Source organism: Grammomys surdaster, unplaced genomic scaffold (assembly GCF_004785775.1).
Source record: "Grammomys surdaster isolate TR1022 unplaced genomic scaffold, NIH_TR_1.0 316, whole genome shotgun sequence".
NCBI classification, from domain to species: Eukaryota; Metazoa; Chordata; class Mammalia; order Rodentia; family Muridae; genus Grammomys; species Grammomys surdaster.
In genome coordinates, this window is record NW_021604735.1 from 5701 (window position 1) to 14706 (window position 9006).

The 9006-nt window shown below is 51.3% G+C and overlaps 1 long non-coding RNA gene across 1 annotated transcript; it reads left to right on the top strand.

Annotated features, from left to right (window-relative positions):
- Positions 1-6365: 6365 nt before the first annotated feature.
- Positions 6366-7739, top strand: LOC114629752. Its single transcript, XR_003712720.1, has 3 exons — positions 6366-6551; positions 7408-7512; positions 7604-7739. It is a non-coding gene; the product is annotated as an uncharacterized LOC114629752 (long non-coding RNA).
- Positions 7740-9006: the final 1267 nt, after the last annotated feature.

The following is a 9006-nucleotide window of genomic DNA, read 5'->3' on the forward strand; positions in this document are numbered from 1 at the left end:
CATGATGCTACTTTGTCTTCCACCCTCTCCTCACACACAAAGACTTTGGGGCCATTCAGCACCGAACGGGAGATAAGAGAATTGGAGAGCGACAGTCAGAAGATAAACACAGGCTCAGTTTAGCATGGCTGGTTGTCTACCCCACGTCAAAGGGAGGATTCTGTTTAATCCAAGCAACTACGTCAACTGACACCTGTTACTGTCACTCCCTGGGGACAGCTCAGAGAGCCAAACTGGTCTTTTCCCCAAAGCTCATTTGAGGAAAGGAAAGATGTTCAGGGAAGGCTGAGGTTGAGCTCCGAGTGGAAGTTATCTCAGCTGCCCTTGACAGAGGAGGGAGCTCTGCCCTGGAGCTAAGGGATGCAGGCCTGAGGGCGAAGGGCTCAAGGCAGTAGAACTGGGAAGCTTACCGTTCTCAGCAGCAATGTGATGGGGCAGGGAGTGGAGGGTGAGAGCCAGCAGGCAGAGCGCGGCAGTCTGCCTCACCCACCTGGGCATCGACATGGCAGAGCCTGCTTTGCGCTCTTCTTGGAATCTGGCAAAATGAATGTGGGCCCAGGAATCCCAGGAATAAAAACAGACAAGAGACCTTTGACCCCTGAGATACTGAGGGGCCGGGGGGGGGGGGGAGGACGGGTGGTGTCAGTGTGATTAGGGATCCATCTGAGAGCTTCCCGTATGACGAAGGGGGTGCTGGCCACTGTGGGCCAAAGAGCAAAGGGAGCGGTTCCCTTTCCCGGTCAGTCAAGTGCATAGGTGTTCAGGTTATGAGATTTATCACTTCAGTAAGAGGGGTGGTGCTGAAGCAAGAAGAAAAGGGTAGTGTTCCTAGTTCTTCCACAGAGATGGAAAGAGAGGGCGTGTCTTAGCCAGAGAGAGGACTATCCTGGATTTACCCCCAGTCTCTGGCAAGAATATCCACCACTCCACAATCCCTCTCTCAGCTCTAAGGTACCCCGGCAGGACACGGGGTACAAGTTATGACACCCTGGGATGATCAGGAGTCCTTGAGTGTGTGAGTTCAGAGGTAAGCAAGGCCCCTCACCATCCCCATGGCCACCTTGCTCATCTTGAAGAACAGCAGAGCCAAGCACTCGGTAATTAGCCTCCTGGGGGCTCCCACCGGGTGCTCTCAGACCTGAGGTATTCAGTCCTCGAGGTCTGGTCCTGGGTCTGCCTTCCCACAACCTCAGGCAGAGATGGACCTGGCCCTGCCCCAGTTGGAAGAGGCAAGGGATGAGTATGTTTAATCCTGGGAAGACTGTCCTGCTCAGAAAGGGGGACAAGCTGTTTCTCTCCATTACCCCCAGATCAAACCCAGAAGACCATCTATCCCCTACCTCTCCCACAAATCAGGAAGAGAGAAAAAACCCAAGACTCTTTTTTAAAGAATTGCTTTATTAATAGAGAAATTCCAGAGTAGGGCAACACCTACACGCAAACAATGATGCTGAGGTGCCTGGAAGTCTTTGGGTTCCTGGGACGTTAGAGGTGAGTGAGGAGGAGGTGGCACCGGCTCAGTCCCCTCTTCTCTGCTGCTTTACTAAGTCTTCCACAGCAGTGACCCAGAGACTGAGTCCGAGCACCTCAGAATAGCTTTGGGATCCGCTGTCAGCTTCATCTTAACCAAGCAGGAATATTGGCGGGGGGGCTCTGTCCCTCTCTTGTCTAAATTTGGATGGGGGTGAGGGAGTAGGCGCCTCCCGTCCTCACAGTGTTGCTGATTTCACCACCTCAGGTCTCTGAATGTCAAGCTAGGGGATAGGAGACAAAGATGAGGTCAACAAGGGGTGGGAGGAGCTAGGGAGGGGTGGGAGCAGGGGAACACAGGGTAGGAGAGAGGGGCAGTCAGTCCCAGGGAGGGGGAAACTCTGAGCTGTGGCACCTTGGTTTTCTAGTCCACGTTCTCCAGGTTTGGCCAGAAGTGGCTGTACCTTTTATCAAAGCCAAATTTGTCCTCTTTCAGATTGTCAGCTGTAGGGAAAGACAGGGTATAAGCGGGTCCCCCCAGAGGAGGCTGGGACCACCCACGGACAGGTGGAATGTGTGTGGGGTGAGGGACCCAGGGAAATGAAGATCACTACTTCAACTATTCAAATCCTTGATGGAGGCTTAGTGGTCCTGATGCGAGCCTGGGAGCTGGTCTGGGGTGATGCAGAGACACCAGCGTAGCTTTCCCTACCCACTCTGTACTATACACCAGGGGTCACAAGTCATACCCATGGGGAGCTACTGTCACCGCTGTGAGGGATGGATGGGAGTGGAGCTGGTGGCAGCCAGTTGAGTCACATCTTACGCTCCTTACCTGCCCAGCCCTTAGCAACAGCAAACACAGCAGACAACCTAGGTTTTTTGAGAAATTGTCCCTGTGGCTCTGTTATTTGCCAACGACAGTTACTTCCTCTTTTCTCATCTCCTGAATCATCTCATCCTCTTACCGTGACCCCATATCATTCCCCACCCACCCACCCAGAGCCACCTGATCCAACCACTCAAATTTCATCCATGGCCTTGGTGATGTATATTCCTAGCAACTCAGCTGTTTGGCAGACTGGGGTAGAAAGCTTGTGAGTTCAGAGCTAGCCTGGGCTACATAGTGAGACCCTCTTCTAGACAAATGAATGAACAAATATACAACACCACATGCACTGATCAAAACCCTCCAAAGCCTTTCTTCTCTCCTTCCTTCCTTCCTTTTTTCTTTTTTTTTTCTTTTTCTTTCTTTGAGACATGTAAACCAGCTAGCTTCAAACTTGTTTTGCAACAGAAAATGACCTTGAACTAACTGTTGACCGGTCTGCATCGGCCTCCCTAATGCTGGGATTATAGATGTGTGACACCGTGCCTTTTCTTAAACAGTGCCTCCGGCTTAAGAATGGCTCTTCTCTGTCCACTCAGGGACTGTCTGAAGGACCAGGAAGCCATCTTCTAAGCTGATGCTTAGAAGGCTTGAATCAGAAACCTTCAATGAGCTCCCAGGCTGAGCCAAACCTGGCCAGGTACTCCGGTCCTAACCTGGGCACTGATATATCCTGGTACTCCATAGAGAGGCTGTGTGTGTCTGACATCTTGTCTTGTGGGGCAGGAGATGACACTGAGCCTATTCAGAATCACTAGAAAAGGGGTGGTACATAAGGGGGGGTCATAAAAATACCTAGGAAGCAGAAGCCATGGGTGTGGTGATCCACATCGTATCCTGGTTCTTGGGAGGCTAAATTGGGAGGCTCCTGAAGTTCAAGGCCAACTTATACTGCACTGTCATTAGTTTGAGATTACCATGGGATACGCAGTAACAGTGGAGAGTTGGGGGAAGGGATGCTGACGAGACAGCTCAGCTGGTAAAATGTCTGCCTTGTAAATACTTAGGACCTGAGTTTGATCATGAGACTAGAATCCACATGAAAGCTGGTTGTGGTGACACCCCAGCTCTGAGGAAGCAGACTGGTGGACTCATGTGGCTCTCCAGGAAGCCAGCCTGACCCATCTGTGAGCCCCAGGGTCCTATGAGGGCCCTTGTCCCCCCAAAACTCATACAGCTTCTAAGGAACAACCCCGAGACTGACCTTTGCATGTGTGTGTGTGTGCGGGTGTACACACACACACACACACACACACACTGGGAAGGTGGGTAGTCCAAGCCACCTAAGTGGGAAGCTGGGCAGAGGCAGCTGTACTGTCTACAGAAGAAGTTACATAGTGTGGACAGAGACCCAGGCAGACACAGCCCTAGGGGGCCCTGACTTGCTCAGGAATCAGAGGACACTAAAGGACAAAGTGGAGGTGGGGTGGAGGGGGTCCCTAGAGAGGGCAGGGGTCACAAACATGTTATAGAAACAATTAGTTTGGTGCTGGTATAGGTGGTGGGGGATGGAACTTTCCAGCTAGTGGCTGGAGAATGCTCAACGGAGGCCCTGGGGAATTTGATGGGGAGAAGCTAAAAGAAGGAGCAAAGGTCAAAGGCCAACTTATTGAGATGGGTGAGGTGACCTGAGTCCCATCCAGGGATCCACAGAATGGAAGGAAAGGGCTAGCTCCTGAAAATTGTCCTCTGACCCCTGCCTACATACCATGGTACACATGTTACCCCCATAACCCCACTAAATAAATGCAATAAAAAGGAAGACTTTAGGTCCGTGAGAGAGAGGCCTGAGCAAGTACTAGGGAAGGATCACGGGATACGGGACCACAAAAGAGCAAGGAGTAAGAGGACTGAGATGCAGAGGGACCACGTGATGTGAGCTGTCATCGGGATGAGTGTCATCCACCCCCTTGTGGCCACTGCGCCTTCCTTGCCTACCCCCCCCCCCCACAACAGTTACCTTCCCAAACACCTGTGCTCTGGAAAGTTCCGGGAAGAGTTTCTCTCTGCCATTCTTGAGACAGGTCATATGTTGATCTGCAAACAGTAGTGTCCTCAGTGACAGCTGCACGGGAGAGGGGTAGGCGGGGACACGGCAGACCCTGATCCTCAAGGGGACAGTCGCATCTCCACCCTTCAAAGTCATGGCCGTAGGAAGTGAAGGCTAGCTTCATTCTTGTTTCTACATCTCCAGTGGCAGTGACCAGGCTCCCCAAATATCCCTCAGTTCCCTAACGGGCCTCAGTCTCCTCGGGTATGAAATGGGGGCATAGCGGTAGTCCCTTCTGCCCACTTCTAGCCTGGGTTAGTGATCTAGCGGATGTTTCTTGGCAGTTCCTGGAAGGTACATCTCAAGCCATCTGGCTCAGGCCCAGCTTCCTCGTTAAGCTCTAAGGCAGCCTAGATAATAAAATACAATTTTATTATATAATCTCGTTTCGGTGCTTATGTTTCTGTTTCCATTTCTCACTCAAAGAGATGATCCTACCCTATCAGATAAGAAAGACACCCTTGGTGATGCCCAGGGGTGAGTGGAGCTAAACGCCTTGCCTGGCTTTAGCTGGCTTCTTCACTGCCAGGCTGGAAACAACGGAACAGCAGAACATTAAGACTGTGACTTTCCAGTGGAGTGTCATCCCCGTTGCCCTGCTCTTCTCACTGTGTCGCCATAGTTGCTGGCCTCGTGAGCTCACCTGTGCTGTCTTCTCTGGGACCAGCTGTACAAGACAGCCAAGACAATCACAAAGACAAGTAGCAATGCCAGCACGGTGCCCACAAGGCCATACACAAGTCTCTTGCTGGTTCTGGACTCACAAGTCTTTCCCCAGTACCAGTGGGTGTCAGTGTTCGGGCACCTGTGGACACACAATAGGCTCAGGTGAGGTCCCTTAAACCAGACCTCCCAAAGGGAAAATCAATTCCTAAAGCCCAGACATCCCTCTTAAAGATAGGTTTATGTGTCTGGGGGAGCTAGAGTCCCGGAATCTGTAAGGACTGAGAGGGGGAACTTGGGGAGACCCCAGGGAGCTGAGTGGCTCATCCTCACTCTGTGTGTGTTTGCATGTCTAACCTCCCAGCAGCTGGCACCAGAACGGGGTTCTTATCATGTTTGATATCTTGAACTTTAATTTATGATAATTATTTAACTTATCTTGGAAACGAGAGTAGCCAGGTCACAGCTGGAAGAGTTCACGGCTGTGATGTTGTAAGACCGATTAAGTAATTTAAGCGAACTATATCGTTACTTAATGATTAAGCTGGGCACGGTGAGTCAGGCAGGACTGGAATCCCGGCACTCGAGGGGGAGGGAGACTAGAAGAAGGAAGATTAGTTTAAGGTTGAGGCCAGCCTGGGCTACACAGTGACTGCCAGTTCAACCTGGGCTACTGAGATCCTGGTCTAAAAACATGAAGATAAAAGGTCAGGGGAGAGGGAAGGAAGAAGGGGAACAGAAAGAAGGGAGGAATGAACAGCTCAAAGAATAGAGCAGTGACAGGTGACAGGATAGTGGGGCAAATAATTTGAACCCTCTCAGAGCAGCCCTGGCTGGACTGTTGAGTGCCTGGATCTACACCCCTTGCCTACCCATCACTCTCATGGGGGCAGACGGTGATGGGAGAGACCTGTGAAAGGGAGAGGGACGTGCAAGACGGTGGAGCGCGCCTTCCAAGCCCCTCCGCCACTACATACAGTTGTCTTGAGTTGTTCTGTTATTTATTCACATTGCAAATCCACCTAGCAACTCACTCACAAGCAGCAAGAGAAACTGGGGGTGGGTGGGGTGCAGATCTAAGATCCACAGGGCATGGTGCAGCAGCTCTATGGGAGGCTGTGGGGCAGAAAGCACCCTCTCATCGGGAGTGTGTGCCGGGATGAACAAGGTGAGGCACTCACACGCATTGGGGCCCTGAGTGCAGCAGCTGGCAGTAGCCTGGGCCACAGTTGAGCTGTGACTTCGTCCCCTGAGTGCAATTGTTCACGCAGGTCAGCGTCCCGTCCAGATCCTCTGGGTGAAAGTATTGGCCAAAGTCCTTGGCAGCCATCTGGGAGCAATACTCTACAGGGTGAGAGACGGCAACTAGAGTCAGTGCAGCCAGAATTCTCCCTGGATCCCTGTTTACCGTCCGCACTCCATCTGCTCCTGCTGCCTACAGTTCTGAGGGGCTGCTCACCCGCAGGGTTGAAGCTGAAGGTTAGAGACTCCACAGTGGTGAAGTTACCATTGTAGCACAGTATGTGGTCTGCTGGAGATAAAGGAAGAGAAAATCACAATAAAAACCTTTCTGCAGGTCAACAGCCAGGCTTCCCCTTCTCCCACCAGGGCTCCACCCCTTCTCCCACCAGGGCTCTATCCCTTCTCCCACCAGGGCTCCTCCTCTTCTCCCACCAGGGCTCCACCTCTTCTCCCACCAGGGCTCCTCCCCTTCTCCTCTCCAGGGCTCCTACCCTTCTCCCACCAGAGATCCTCCCCCTTCTTTCTTTCCTTCCTCCACCCCTTCATTCATTTGCCTCCTCTTCTTTCTCTCCACCTCTTTCTACTTCCCTTTCTTCTTCTGTATCAGCTGCCCACCATAGAGTTACTTTAGAGCTCCAGATATACAGCCATATCTGTGAGGAGGCACACTTGGGGACATAGGGGTGACAACTTCAGTCTGAGACTGAGTGAGATGGCAGGAAACAGGATGGAGTCAGGGGAGGCTCTAGGGGATGGTTTGGTTTTGTTCTGGATTCTTTAAAAAATATGTATTCTCTCTCTCTCTCTCTCTCTCTCTCTCTCTCTCTCTCTCTCTCTGTGTGTGTGTGTGTGTGTGTGTGTGTGTGTGTGTGTGTGTGTGTTTTCACATATGTTGGGATGGCTGTGGAGAGTGGAAGAGGGCTGGATCTTCCGGAGCTGGAGTTATAGGTAGCTGTGAGCTGTCCAATGTGGGCGCTGGGAACTGAACTGAGGTCCTCTGTAAGAGCAGCAAGTGCTGAAAAAGGACGATAAGCCTAGAATTGACTGTGGACCCCAGACTAACTCTGAACTCATTGCAATCCTCCTGCCTTAGTGGGGACTCCGGTGTTCCAAGCAAGAAGAGAAGAGGAAGCAGAGACCCAGGTTTCTTCCCTTGAAGTAGAAGAGTTTCAGAGGACTTCTGTCGGCACTAGTAAAGGTCAGTTACGACTGTGCTAGTCTCCTTCGAGATTTTGTCCCTCACAGTCTCTGTGGCGTTTCTGAACATCATCGTGTACTCTGGGGTGTAGTTTGCCTCTAGAACAACATCACTTTCCACCACGATGCTGCCGTTGCTGCAAACAGGAGAGACTTCAGCACTTCCCCCACATCGCCAACACCCAGCAAGGAAGACAAAGGTAGCAAGAGGGGAGATGGGAAGGTGAAGCGACCATGTGAACCGAGGGCTGGAAATAAGAGGGTGGGGTGTGGTGGCATACACCTTGAGTCCTAGCACTTCGAAGGCTAATGCAGGAGAATCAGAGGCTCAAGGCCAACCTGGGCTACATACTGAGACCTTGTTTCAAAAGGCCAAAAGAAATGAAAGGAGGAATGGAGTGGGGAAGGAAGAGGGGAAGGAAGAAAGGAGGAAAGAAGGAGAGATGGAAGAAAGGAAAGAAGAGATAAAGGAAGGAGGAAAGGAAGGGAAAAATAAAGGAAGAAAGAAAAGAAAAAAGAGAAGGAAGGAAAGGAACGGAAAGATACAGGAGGAAAAAGGAAAAGGAAAAGAAAGATAGCCCCCACCCTTGAGCAGTTAAAAAGTTCCCGGGGGCCAGTTGAGCAAGACGATTCAAGATCAGTAAATCTCACTTTGTCACAAAAGCTAAAGGATGAACTTTATCTCTAAAAATAGAGGCTTGGATCAGCCTGATGGCTCTGTGGGTCGGGGCAGTCTCAGCCAAGCCCTGTGGCCTAGGTTCAATCCCCGGATCCACACAGTAGAAGGAGATACACAACTCCTCCCAGTTATCCGGTGACCTCCGTACCTCCATGCGTGTGCACATGTACATGCACACGTTTGTTGCACACACAGAACACACACAATAATGGAATAAAAATCAGTTGGGTGAAGTCGCTGGGACTGGAAATCGGTGGAAAAGAGAGTGGTGGGGCCTCGAGATGTTAATCACGGTTGAAGGTGGTGGTGATGTCTTAACCAAGTGCTTGGAGAAGGAGGGAAAGGAGAAGAGGAAGAGAGGCAGGAGGAAGAGGGGAAGAAAAGAGGAGAAGAGGAGAATGAATAAGAAATAATGAGTTCCTGTTAAAAGGTGGGACCCTAAACTTGAAGCCCCTCACTACGTGGCCAGTGAGGCTGCTGAAGGGAGTGATTTTGAGACAGGGTAAGTCATCTGTCATGGTAACCGGCAGGAGAGGCCAGCAGTCTTCCTCCTTTTCATAGCCTTCATCTCAGCGCAGGCAACCCACACCTCAGCAGTTCAGAAATCTGTCTTATTCCTTACCTCCTCCCCTTTCTCTCTGCAAGTCCCCGTGGCCTTGTGGGAAAATCTTATTGCTCAAGAGCTTTCCCACAGGACCCCTTTCTCCCACATAGTCCTCTCTGTAGTCGCTGACACCGTCACCTCCAATGCAGACTTCTGGCCACCTGTTCTCTACCCTGCAGCCAGATAGAGCTAATAAGATCCTGTCCCTTGCA